The following is a 12,001-nucleotide window of genomic DNA, read 5'->3' on the forward strand; positions in this document are numbered from 1 at the left end:
ATCCAACCCGTTTCTGAAATATTTCCACATTTTCTTTTTGCCTGATAGCTGAGAAGGGTCTAGCTGCAGACTGGAGCTCCACTCTAGACAGGAAACATGTGACCTCCACTCAAAGCTTTTTTTTTTTTTTTTTTAAACTTTAATGTAACAAACAACCTATAGACAATCATTCTGAAAACAAACATTTTGCAGCTTTCTTGTTCTTCTTAATGTGCACTCACAGTGGTTACCTTATAAATGACAATCAGCATAAACCACTGTGAGTGCACATGATTAAGATGAACAAGAAAGCTGCAAAATGTTTCGTTTTCAGAGTGATTGTCTATATGTTGTCTGTTACATTAAAGTTTAAAAAAAAAAAAAAAAAAAAAAAAAAGCTTTGAGTGGAGGTCACATGTTTCCTGTCTAGAGTCAATGGAGGTCACATGTTTCCTGTCTAGAGTGGAACTCAAGTCTGCAGCTAGACTACGTGGTGATAGGCTGGTGCTGGACATGTGACTTTTCTGTGTGTTCTGGAAACTGTTGTTTTCCTTAATCCCTCCCCTTATTTACTTCCTGTACAGCTGCAGCTGGGTGAGTGAGTCAGGCTGTGTATTGTGTGATTATAAGTTTGTGTTTATTTCTGAATTGCTGAAAAATTGTCAGTTGTTATCAATGTTTTCATTTAGTGCTTGTGCCAGGCAATGAGATAGTAACTGATGTTTAATTGTTCGTGCTAGTGAAAGGTTATACACTCCCTGTGCTGCTCTCTGTCCTAGTAAATGGCTCTCTGTGCTAGTGAAGGGTTAATACACACTGTGCTGCTCTTTGTGCCAGTGAAGGGTTAATACACACTGTGCAGCTCTCTGTGCTAGTGAAGGGTTAATACACACTGTGCTGCTCTCTGTGCCAGTGAAGGGTTAATACACACTGTGCAGCTCTCTGTGCTAGTGAAGGGTTAATACACACTGTGCTGCTCTCTGTGCCAGTGAAGGGTTAATACACACTGTGCTGCTCTCTGTGCTAGTGAAGGGGTTAATACACACTGTGCTGCTCTCTGTGCTAGTGAAGGGTTAATACACACTGTGCTGCTCTCTGTGCTAGTGAAGGGTTAATACACACTGTGCTGCTCTCTGTGCTAGTGAAGGGTTAATACACACTGTGCTGCTCTCTGTGCTAGTGAAGGGTTAATACACACTGTGCAGCTCTCTGTGCCAGTGAAGGGTTAATACACACTGTGCTGCTCTCTGTGCTAGTGAAGGGTTAATACACACTGTGCTGCTCTCTGTGCTAGTGAAGGGTTAATACACACTGTGCAGCTCTCTGTGCTAGTGAAGGGTTAATACACACTGTAGCTCTCTGCTAGTGAAGGGTTAATACACACTGTGCTGCTCTCTGTGCCAGTGAAGGGTTAATACACACTGTGCTGCTCTCTGTGCTAGTGAAGGTTTAATACACACTGTGCTGCTCTCTGTGCTAGTTAATGGGTTAATACACACTTTGCAGCTCTCAGTGCTAGTGAAGGGTTAATACTGTAATGTTCAGCAATCTTATGTTGTAATTATCGGAGTAGTATAAACAAATTGATGTTGTTGTCACAAAGTAGATGAGGACAGTACACTATTTTGCTTTAGTGAACTGTATATCTTTTGTGATTGATATTGCCTAATGACTTGTACCCACTAACCGGAGGTTCTATTAATGGGACTTAAGTCTGGCAGCAACTGGTGGAAGGTACTATGCAGGGAGTTCAGTACTGCAGAGGTTAATAGAACTTGAGAATGTAATAGTAGTGAGAGTTCTCAGATAACAATGCAGATGGTAATACTTACTGCACACGTTTTAGGAGAGTTTATCTGAGTGAGGTACACCTTGAGCAGCTTCCCTATCATACAAGTATCAAGTCTGTATGCGAATAACACAGTTGTAATTTGTTAGGGCAATGTTCACAAACTATATGCACAATGTCTGTTATTAAGCAAGCTATACGGCACCTGTCCTGGAGTAACGTGAACGGAGATTCCTCTTCATGCAGCGTGCAGCTGCTGCGTGTGCGGTCAGTGTTACTCACAGATATCCGGTCCCGGTGACAGGTTAGTGCGCTGTGTGCACGCTCCGGTCTTGCGCTTCCTGTCGAGTGTGTAACGTGTCACGCCAAGTTGTTAGGAGTGACCGGCAAGCAGACCGTAGTAGAGGGAGGTGCAGTCTGAGGATTTGCAGAGGAGATGTAGTGACAGCTCCGGTTTAAGGTAGGTAATGCTGTAGTAAATAGGAATTAAACAGAACAGGTTAATCCCTAATAAGCTATAGTATAGGTGAGGACTGGAAACTGTAGCTAGAACAACTTCAATAAACCAGCAAAGGACCATGGGAGGAAGCTGGTATATATTGAGTTCAGGTTGGTTGTTAACAGGATGAAAAGGTGGTATGTGATAAGTGCTTGACATATTTAAGGTGGAATAGGAGGATCATGACAAATACACACTGTGCTGCTCTCTGTGCTAGTGAAGGGTTAATACACACTGTGCAGCTCTCTGTGCTAGTGAAGGGTTAATACACACTGTGCAGCTCTCTGTGCTAGTGAGGGGTTAATACACACTGTGCTGCTCTCTGTGCTAGTGAGGGGTTAATACACACTGTGCTTCTCTCTGTGCTAGTGAAGGGTTAATACACACTGTGCTGCTCTCTGTGCTAGTGAGGGGTTAATACACACTGTGCTTCTCTCTGTGCTAGTGAAGGGTTAATACACACTGTGCTGCTCTCTGTGCTAGTGAAGGGTTAATACACACTGTGCTGCTCTCTGTGTTAGTGAAGGGTTAATGCACACTGTACTGCTCTCAGTGCTAGTGAATGGTTAATACACACTGTGCAGCTTTCTGTGCTAGTGAATGGTTAATACACATTGTGCTGCTCTCTGTGCTAGTGAAGGGTTAATACACACTGTGCTGCTATCTGTGCTAGTGAAGGGTTAATACTCACTGTGCTGCTCTCAGTGCTAGTGAAGGGTTAATACACACTGTGCTGCTCTCTGTGCTAGTGAAGGGTTAATACACACTGTGCTGCTCTCTGTGTTAGTGAAGGGTTAATACACACTGTGCTGCTCTCAGTGCTAGTGAAGGGTTAATACACACTGTGCTGCTCTCTGTGCTAGTGAAGGGTTAATACACACTGTGCTGCTCTCAGTGCTAGTGAAGGGTTAATACACACTGTGCTGCTCTCTGTGCTAGTGAAGAGTTAATACACACTGTGCAGCTTTCTGTGCTAGTGAATGGTTAATACACATTGTGCTGCTCTTTGTTGCTAGTGAATGATTAATACACAATGTGCTGCTCTCTGTGCTAGTGAATGGTTAATACACACTGTAGCTCTCTGCTAGTGAAGGGTTAATACACACTGTGCAGCTTTCTGTGCTAGTGAAGGGTTAATACACAATGTGCTGCTCTCTGTGCTAGTGAATGGTTAATACACACTGTAGCTCTCTGCTAGTGAATGGTTAATACACATTATGCTGCTCTTTGTTGCTAATGAAGGGTTAATACAAACTGTGCTGCTCTCTGTGCTAGTGAAGGGTTAATACACACTTTGCGCTCGCTCTCCCCCCTCTCTTTTGCTCTCTCTTTCGCTCTCTCTTTCTTTCGCTCTCTCTCTTCCTTCCCTCCCCTCTCTCGCTTGCTCTCTCTTCCTTCCCTCCTCTCTCTCTCTCTCTCTCTCTCTCGCTCGCTCTCTCGCTCTCTCTCTCTCTCTCGCTCGCTCTCTCGCTCTCGCTCTTCCTTCCCTCCACTCTCGCTCTCTCTCTCGCTCTTCCTTCCCTCCACTCTCGCTCTCTCTCGCTCTTCCTTCCCTCCCCTCACTCTCGCTCTCTATCGCTCTTCCTTCCCTCCCCTCACTCTCGCTCTCTATCGCTCTTCCTTCCCTCCCTTCTCGCTCTCTCTCTCTCGCTCTCTCTCTCTCGCTCTCTCTCTTCCTTCCCTTCCCTCCCCTCTCTCGCGCTCTCTCTCTTCCTTCCCTCTCTCTCTCTCTCTCTCTCTCTCTCTCTCTCTCTCTCTCTCTCTCTCTCTCTCTCTCTCTCTCTCTCTCTCTCTCTCTCTCTCTCTCTCTCTCTCTCTCTCTCTCTCTCTCTCTCTCTCTCTCTCTCTCTCTCTCTCTCTCTCTCTCTCTCTCTCTCTCTCTCTCTCTCTCTCTCTCTCTCTCTCTCTCTCTCTCTCTCTCTCTCTCTCTCTTCCTTCTCTCTCTCTCTCTCTTCTCTCTCTCTCTCTCTCTCTCTCTCTTCCTTCTCTCTCTCTCTCTCTCTCTCTCTCTCTCTTCCTTCTCTCTCTCTCTCTCTCTCTCTCTCTCTCTCTCTCTCTCTCTCTCTCTCTCTCTCTCTCTTCCTTCTCTCTCTCTCTTCTCTCTTCCTTCTCTCTCTCTCTCTCTCTCTCTCTCTCTCTCTCTCTCTCTCTCTCTCTCTCTCTCTCTCTCTCTCTCTCTCTCTCTCTCTCTCTCTCTCTCTCTCTCTCTCTCTCTCTCTCTCTCTCTCTCTCTCTCTCTCTCTCTCTCTCTCTCTCTCTCTCACGCTCTCTCTCTCTCTCTTCCTTCCCTCCCCTCTCTCTCTCTCTCTCTCTCACGCTCTCTCTCTTCCTTCCCTCCTCTCTCTCGCTCTTCCTCCCCTCTCTTTTGCTCTCTCCCCCCAGCTCTTGTTCTCCTCTTCTCTCTCTCTCCTCTCTCTTATCCCCCCTCTTTTTTTGCTCTTTCCCATCTCTCTTTCTCTCTCCCCCCCCTCTCTTTTGATCTGTCTCTCTTGCATGCACACGCCCGGTCCCACTCCCACCCACCGGTGTCACGCCGCAGACAGCATATCAGGTAGACTCTAAGGCCAAGTGTGTTTGTCCTTGTGCTGTCTCTACTGCGCATGACAGCTTCGGACAAACACACAACATTACAGAAAGCTGTGCTATTCAATTTTAGTATTAAGGCCCTTCGGGATCAGTGTGTCCAGTTCAAAAGTCCATCTAGCCTCTCTGCATAAAAATCTTATTCCGGTCCCCTCCTCTTGTTAACAGAGGGACATGATCAATGAGTATATATCTCAACTCTGATACATTGTGATTGTTCTGTAGGAAGTGGCATGCCACAGGTTGTTCTGACTCTTTGTTCTTGATAGCTGCATGGATGGCGCTTCTATGGTTAGCCATCCTAGTCCTCAAATCATCACTTGTTTTTCCTACATAGAACAAAGTACAAGGACAGTGTAGTAAATATACCACAAATTTGGTGGTGCATGTCAACCTGTGTTTATGGAAGTATTTTTTCCTGTTCCTCGGATGATGAAAGAAGGATCCCTGTCAGCATTCCATTACATGTGGTACAACCGCTACATTTGTAGCAACCAGATTTTGTATTATCCAACCATGTCTTTGTCTTGTAGCAATGTGTCGGGTCCGTTTTTTGAAGAATGTCTTTTAGAGATCTTCCTCTCCTGAATCCTATTCTTGGTGTGTCCATCTTATTGAAGGGTAGTGTATCGTCACTGCAGAGTATCTCCCAATTATCCTTTAGAATTCTACCAGACTCATTTTTATCTGCTGAGTATGTCATAGCCAGGGTCATTTTGTCCTCACTCATTACATTCATCTTTTTGTTTCTAACATCCTTGTCATTCAATGCAGATATATGTTCATTTAAAAGTCGGTTATGGTACCCCCTCTGTTGGAAACATTGTCTCATCTCCTCCACTTGTATTTATGCTTGCTTTTCATCTGTTATTTTTTCTACTCTGATGAATTGAGATTTTGGAAGGGCTTTCTTCAAGGCAGACGGGAGGCAGCTCGATGCCTCCAATAAAGAATTGTTATCCGTCAGTTTCCGGTACAATGTGGTGCTAATCCTATTGTCCTTTTTGTATAGATTAAGATCTTGGAATTAAGTCTTGTTCCTGTTGTGATTCATCTTGAAATTCAATGATTGATGTTCTGAGTTAAGTTCATTGAACCATGTTAAGAGGACCTCCGAAAGGTCAACACAGATTAGACTTCAGAAAGAAATGGTGTTTTGACCCTAAAAGTACTATCCACACGATACAAACCTTTTGCAATAAAATGGAGAAAGATCTGAATAGATCAACAACAGAACAAAAGGAACTGTAAAACAAGAGACAGAGGGCGCCACATAGTGCAAATCAGAGCGACCAGAAGAATGGAAATGCAGGTAAATAGTGAACCTACTCACGTGGTAAAAAGCACCAATGTGCAGTGACAGCAGGCCAGGTCTAAAGAGTCACCCGGCAGACTCCCAAAACGTTTGGAGCTGGTAAACTTGTCCTAGCAAGGGGATCCAACATGTGATGCAGTTCCCACAGTGTTTACCAATTGTAGGCAAGACGAGCAGGATAACAGATGGTCTCCTGGGCGTAGTAGGTGATAAATTGCGGCCACAGGGAGCGCCAAAAGGATACTCTAACGCTAGCCATGAGCTCTGTAAACATGCCCCTTAGGCAACTGGCTTCTGGTTGGACCGTAGTATAGCAAAACACGTCCCTAGAACATGCAGCCCCGTGTTCTAGGGGCGTGGTTTGCTATACTACAGTCCAACCAGGTTACAAGTATAAACTGCTAAGGATGTTAATATAGTTATTTACTAGCTCAGTGTCAATATCTGAATGACACTGAAACTAGCAAGACAACATGGTGGATAGTAAGGATATATGGTAAGTGATCACACAAATAAGATGAGCAACGTAGATAGAGATATGTTAAGTGAGCATAACTACTGAAATATCATGGGACAAATAATAAGTCAAAGATCGTTACCAATCGTAGTTGTTGTACCAAAGTTGCCTGTGGCTGATAGCGTAGATACTGTTACTGTGCAGAGCGGTGAGTAGTAGCAGAGAGCAGCCGAGAGATGTTTGCAGCGTGGGGCTGCGGATGAATCTGATGCGGCCGTCGGTGACGTCACCCGCCAAGCAGCTGAGCGTGTAGGATCCGGAGTTGAGGCAAACCGAGCTGGGAGAGGTGGCTGAAGGATCCGGTACAGCGGTAATTGCTGAAAGTTAAGAGTTCTGATGTAGAAGGTCAGAGATAGTCTCAGCAAGAGACTAAAAGCAATGGTTGGGACAAAAAGTAGTCCGAGGATATCGGAGAGGCTAGTATCTCTGTAGTTAAGACATTCAATACCAAGCAATGATACTATACAGAGGTGTGCCTTATAAAGGTGTTGTAAGATGAGAATGAGGCTGGAAGGATTAACCCATCATACCCATAAGGATGTGACAGAGGGGTCCCCCAAAATGAACCACTCTGGGGTTCAAGGATGTGGCCTGTCCGGATTACGCCGATGGAAGATAGAAATGAGTCTTGGGGCGGACAGGTTAACGGAAGGCTCCCAGGAATCATCTTCAGATGAATACCCTTTCCAACGTATCAAGTACTGCAAGCGGCCAGAGACTCTTCTTGAGTCTAATATTTTCTCCACCTCAAATTCACTATCTGGAATAATAGGAACCTGAGAAGTAGAACTAGTAGATGGATTTCTTAATTCTTTGTACGGTTTTAGCAGGTTAACGTGAAAGGTGGGGTGTATCCTATAGTCGTCGGGGAGTTGCAAAGTGACTGCATTGGAGTTTACTATCCTTTTAATTGGGAAGGGTCCAATGTAGAACCTATTCAATTTCCTTGTGGGTGTACTGAGACGAAGGTTCCTCGTTGATAGCCACACCAGATCTCCAATCATATATTCGGGTGCTGGTCTCCTCCTTAGATTATAGTAAACTTTCTGTCTATCCTGAGCAGTTTTGATATTGTCGGCAAGAATAGTAAAGGTTTCAGCGATACTGTTAGTGGTGTCATTAACTACTGGGCACTGACTGTCATATTGAGGATTGATATGAAACAGTGGATGAAAACCATAGTTGGCGAAGAACGAAGTGGTCTTGATAGTGGAATGATGAGCGTTGTTATGGGCAAACTCTGCCAATGGAAGTAGTGATGACCAGTTATCTTGATTTTGCGTGGCAAAACATCTAAGATATTCCTCCAACCACTGATTCGTTCGCTCCGTTTGACCGTTAGTCTGGGGATGGTATGCGGTACTTAAACGTTGTTCAATGGAAAGAGCCTTACAGAGTTCTCTCCACATTCTAGAAGTAAATTGCGTTCCCCTGTCTGTGGTAATTGACAGAGGCAACCCATGTAGTTTTATGACATTATCAATAAGTAGGGATGCGGATTCGATAGAGGTAGGCAGTTTGTGAAACGGAATGAAGTGTGCCATCTTCGTGAACAAATCAACAACCACCATGATAGTGGTATTATTGCTGGATTTTGGTAGCTCGACTATAAAGTCAGCAGCTATATGAGTCCAAGGTTTTTCAGGTATGGGTAAGGAGAGTAAGTATCCTACCGGCTTGTGTTTTTCAATCTTGCAGGTAGTGCAGATGTCACAAGACTGAATGTATTTCTGTATATCTGTGGACATATGTGGCCACCAGTAAGATCTCTTAGTAAGTTCTAAGGTCCTTTGTACCCCTGGGTGTCCTGTTAAGGTTGAATCATGCATGGCGTTAAGTATAGAGATTCTTAGAGATGGAGGTACATATACCTTATTGTCTTTATGGTATAACCCGTCACTACCTCTTTTTAGCAAGTGTTGAGGCAATGTAACATCAGTTTGCTGATGATCTTGGAAGGAAAATCCTTCATTAAATAGTAAACCAAGTGATTCTCGAAAGCAGTGATCTGGAATGATAGTTCCATATGGTGGTTGTACAGTAGGTAATTCAGGTAGTCTTGAAAGAATGTCAGCTTTTTTATTTTTTGATGCGGGTCTATAAGTTATGTTGTATGTGAACCTTGAAAAGAAAAGACTCCATCTGACTTGTCTAGAAGTCAATGTCCTATGGGTTTTGAGGTATTGGAGGTTTCTATGATCTGTATATATTTGGATAGGTTTGTCAGTACCCTCTAGGAGATGCCTCCAATGCTCTAGAGCTGCTTTCATGGCAAGTAGCTCCTTCTCTCCAATATGATAATTTAATTCTGAAGCTGTAAGAACTCTAGAATAGAATGCAATAGGGTGAATGGGTTCTTGAGGTGAGGGGCGTTGGGATAGGATGGCGCCAATAGCGTAGTGGGAGGCGTCAACCTCTAAAATATATTGGAGATTTGATTTGGGAAAAGAAAGTATGGGTGCTGTAGTAAAACATGTTTTCAAATACTGGAAAACTTTGTTTGTGCTTTGTGACCATATGAATGGAGTTTGGTTCTTTGTTAGTTCAGTTAGGGGTTTAGTTATGCTAGCGAAATTCCTTATAAATTTTCGGTAGAAATTAGAAAACCCTAAAAACTTCTGAACGTCTTTCTTCGTTTTTGGGATTGGCCAGTTAAGTATAGTTGAAACCTTGTCGGTTTCCATGGAGATACCCTGTGGTGTGATGTGGTATCCCAGAAATGTAATCTCCTGAGAATGGAAGATACACTTCTCTAGTTTCACGTACAAGTGATGTGCCTGTAGCCTAGATAATACAGTTCTGACTAGCTTAATGTGTTCATCAATGTTAGATGAATAAATTAATATGTCGTCTAGGTAAATCACCATTGACATATCAAGTAGATCTCTGAATATATCATTTATGAACCTTTGAAAGGTAGCAGGGGCGTTACAGAGCCCGAAAGGCATTACGGTGTATTCGTATAGTCCATAACGGGTTCTGAACGCCGTAAGCCATTCATCACCTGGTCTAATTCTTATCAGATTATATGCACCCCTTAAGTCAAGCTTTGTAAATATAGATGCTCCCCTAAGATGTTCTATTAACTCTGGAATCAAAGGAAGGGGGTAACGGTTTTTAACAGTTCTTTTATTTAATTCCCTATAATCTACAATGGGACGCAGGGAATGATCTTTGTTTTTGACAAAAAAGATACCTGCTCCTGCTGGAGAGGTGGAAGGTCTTATAAACCCTTTCCGTAAGTTTTCGTTTATATATGTTTTTAAATGAGATAACTCATTTTCAGATAGTGGAAAAATGTGGCCATAGGGAATATCTGATCCCGGGATTAAATCTATTGGGCAGTCATATGGCCTATGTGGTGGGAGTGTTTCGGCCTCTCTTTTACAGAAAACTTGCTCAAATTCTTTGTATTGTTGTGGTATTTGAACCTCTGTGACTGACAGTATTTGTGTATTTGGTGTACATGTAGATTGACAATATGGAGAGTTAAAATGCACAGTGTTGGAATCCCATAGTATCGTGGGTTGGTGTAACCTTAGCCATTGTAACCCAAGTATCAAAGAATAGATAGGTGAAGTAAGTACATCAAAGGTTATGTACTCGCGGTGGTTATTATGTGTTGTTACCAGTATGGGTACTGTCTGGTGTGTTATAGGCCCTGACTCAAGTTGTTTGCCATCAATAAGGCGCACCAGAACAGGTTTGTGCTTCTTAACAAGAGGTATTTTATTAAATTTGACGAGTGCATAGTCAATATAACAGGAATATGCGCCAGAGTCAATAACAGCTTCAGAGCTGAGGCGGCGGTGGTCCCACTGCAAAGAGATTGGAATAATACAGTTTGTTACCTGGGAGTTGGTAATTTTCAAAGTTAACAATGTGTCAGAGTTCTTACCCTTTTTAGTTCTTTTAAGTACTGGGCAAGTGGAAACATCATGTTCCTTTGAAGCACAATATAGACATAGGTGATTAAGTCTTCGTCTGTTTTTCTCCTCTAAAGTGAGAGGTCCCTTGATGGCACCGATATCCATTGGCTCCTCTGTACCCTTTAGTTGTAAAGGACTTCGGGGTTCATGGTATTTAATATTGGTGTCATGAGAAACTTTTTCCTGTTTTCTCTCTCTAATTCTGTGATCAATCTTTATGCTTAGTTGCATTAAACCTTCCAAATTTTCTGGTAAGTCTAGTCTTGCAAATTCATCTTTAATATGTTCTGAGAGTCCTAGTCTGAACTGACTTTTTAGGGATACTTGATTCCAGCCTGAATCTAATTGCCAGATTTTAAACTCAGAAATGTAATCTTCCACAGCTCTTTTATTTTGCTTCAGATTCCTGAGTTTGTGCTCTGCAGTGCTTTGTCTATGGGGGTCCTCATATAGGGAGGATAAGGAACTGAGGAAGTCATCAAGTGAATTTAACATAGGACTATTTTGTTCGTAAAGTGAATCTGCCCAAACCCTGGGTTCACCCCTTAAATAGGATATCATTGTTAAAACCTTGATTTTGTCAGTTGTAAAGGTTTTTGGTTTTAAAGTAAAGAATAAAGTGCAGGCATTAATGAACTGTCTGAATTGCTTCCTGTCACCACTAAACTTATCAGGTGGACTAACAGGGGGCTCTGGTGGGGTGTCAGTGTGATGAGGTACTGGGGTAAGCCCTTCTTTAATAATATTTTTCAAGGTTTGGTTTTCTATTTGTAAATCTCTCAGGCCTAAATTTAATTGATCCACCTTTTGGCCTAGAGTGACCACATAATTAGAGAGCTCTGCAGGATTCATTACACCTATATATCTTTTTTGGGCTTGGTATTCCTGTAACAACCCAGACATACAAAGTCTTGTTATTACTATTATAAGTAGATTCACTAAGTTACTCTTAGACATAGTAGGAATAGGCCTCAGGCATGTAACAGTACATATCAATAGTTGTTTAAATATAGGTGTGTAATCCCAAGCATTAATATATACAAGTTGGTTCTGATACAAGTATAAACTGCTAAGGATGTTAATATAGTTATTTACTAGCTCAGTGTCAATATCTGAATGACACTGAAACTAGCAAGACAACATGGTGGATAGTAAGGATATATGGTAAGTGATCACACAAATAAGATGAGCAACGTAGATAGAGATATGTTAAGTGAGCATAACTACTGAAATATCATGGGACAAATAATAAGTCAAAGATCGTTACCAATCGTAGTTGTTGTACCAAAGTTGCCTGTGGCTGATAGCGTAGATACTGTTAGTGTGCAGAGCGGTGAGTAGTAGCAGAGAGCAGCCGAGAGATGTTTGCAGCGTGGGGCTGCGGATGAAT

At 42.8% G+C, this 12,001-nt stretch overlaps 1 protein-coding gene across 1 annotated transcript in view; it reads left to right on the forward strand.

The window, feature by feature from the left end:
* Positions 1–492: 492 nt before the first annotated feature.
* LOC128659738 (uncharacterized) overlaps positions 493–12,001 on the forward strand; it is a 63,526-nt gene continuing 52,017 nt past the window's right edge. The window contains exon 1 of the mRNA XM_053713318.1: positions 493–573. The gene's annotated coding sequence lies outside the window, so the exon portion shown is untranslated. The remainder of the gene's footprint in view (positions 574–12,001) is intronic.

Source organism: Bombina bombina, chromosome 5 (assembly GCF_027579735.1).
Source record: "Bombina bombina isolate aBomBom1 chromosome 5, aBomBom1.pri, whole genome shotgun sequence".
In the NCBI taxonomy this organism is placed as follows: domain Eukaryota; kingdom Metazoa; phylum Chordata; class Amphibia; order Anura; family Bombinatoridae; genus Bombina; species Bombina bombina.